Here is a 1,814-nt window from a genome sequence, read left to right as displayed (position 1 = left end):
TGTGTGTGTGTGTGTGTGTCTGCTACCACCGCTTGACAACCAGTGTTGATTTGTTTGCATCTCAGAAAGAGAACGATACAACAAAGCTTAAAAATAAGCGCTGAGGTCGATCTCCTTCCAAGGAGGTGCGCCAGCATGGCCGCAGTCCAGTGACTGACGCAAGTGAAAGAGAAAAGATATGCTAATAAGGTGCTCTGCCATTGAGTCAGCGTCACCATATCGTGTAATTTCAATCTATCTTATCTGTAAGATCGATGGATTTCCATTTAAATGACTGACAGAAGAAACCTGGATAACAACTTAAGATGGATTTTCGTTGTAAAACTGCACGGCGCAATGTAATTAGTGGTGCGAAAAATTCTGGATTGTCATTCTAGATTCGGTAATTCCAAGAGTATGTTAATTGCGTTTTCGATAAAAGTGGAGCAGAAAACCAATTTATTTCGCCACTCGTGTGTGTGATATCTATGTCACTTCTATTCTATGTCCACCGAACACAATAAGATAAAAGAATAGAAGAATAGCGGAATATAATTACTGTAATACTAGATTAATTTCATGCGTTGAATTTATTTGATAACCCATTAATTAAAGAAAATGAGATTACAAATTTATCGCTGACACGCTCGTTAATTATTATAGTTTTAACAGATTATTTTTGATTTAAAATACATACATAAATTCTAGAAAGTTGGGTGAGTTAAATCAAATTAGTCTTCTGTTTATTCTTTATACGATCCGGTCGATGCGAATATGCTAATCACTGCTGTATCCGTCACAGGAGAACAGCTTTTTCCTGTACGCCGACTGTCTTGCTCTAATGAATCAAGCACGCCACTTGTTATAATGAATTAAGCGTGTTTCCAACACAGAGTCGTCGTAAGGCAGTTGTTCTCTTGTGATGAAACACAACAGCGATTAGCATATTTGCGTTCGTATTAACCCGAACGCATTAAGAATAAATATGGAAGTCATCGTTTCGATACTTGTAGCTCATCGTACAAATAACGACATATTTCCACTATTCTTTTGCTGGTTTCAGTTACTTGACAATATAAAATCTTGGACATAATCTAGCTCCAATCTTATTCATTTCTATTCATCAAACTGCTTGGTTAACGCATTTTAGAATGTTACCTCGCTTTACAGGTTTACACAGATATGCCCCATCGCATATAAGCGTCCCCTAACGCATTATATAGTCCCTTGCAGATAAACCTTCGTTTATTTATGTTTAATATCCTTATGCGACAAAAAGATTTCCAAGGGATTCCTCCTGCGTGAAGATTATATAGTTAAGCGCTGGCTAGCATACTTAAAATAGTAAATATAAAAAAAGATTTTGTCCATCAATAGAAATCCCACGCGTAATGAAATAATTTGCGTTCATGAAGTTAAGGGAGAAAATTCCAACATTGAAATTAGTTAAAGATTAAATTGGACATACATTGGGCATGTTTCGGTTTTATTAACTCTTCTCAATGAATTATAATCTAACACGAATTTAGCTGAACTTTCACAAAAACGAGATTTTGAGAAGATATGCTTTATCATGAAGAATGCACAGATAAGTGTGGCTTTACATATCTAAAGAAGTTAACGGAAAAGTTTAATTAATGCAAATTACATTCGTAATTAAAAGAAAAGTCATTAGCGTTCATGGTATTACTTGTCAGGGAAAGCAAGAAAATACGGAAATTGAAATTGATTACAAATTAAAATAGTGATATTATGTATGTATGTATGTATGTATGTCTGTATGTATGTATGTATGTATGTATGTATGTATGTATGTATATATATATATATATATA

The 1,814-nt window shown here is 34.3% G+C and overlaps 1 protein-coding gene across 1 annotated transcript in view; it reads right to left on the bottom strand.

The window, feature by feature from the left end:
- LOC106870565 (QRFP-like peptide receptor) overlaps positions 1–1,814 on the bottom strand; it is a 73,878-nt gene that overhangs the window by 56,620 nt on the left and 15,444 nt on the right. The window lies entirely within an intron of this gene.

The sequence above is a fragment of the Octopus bimaculoides genome, chromosome 7, assembly GCF_001194135.2.
Source record: "Octopus bimaculoides isolate UCB-OBI-ISO-001 chromosome 7, ASM119413v2, whole genome shotgun sequence".
Taxonomy (NCBI): domain Eukaryota; kingdom Metazoa; phylum Mollusca; class Cephalopoda; order Octopoda; family Octopodidae; genus Octopus; species Octopus bimaculoides.
Note: the sequence above shows the minus strand (reverse complement) of the source record. Positions and strands in the feature narration are given on the sequence as shown.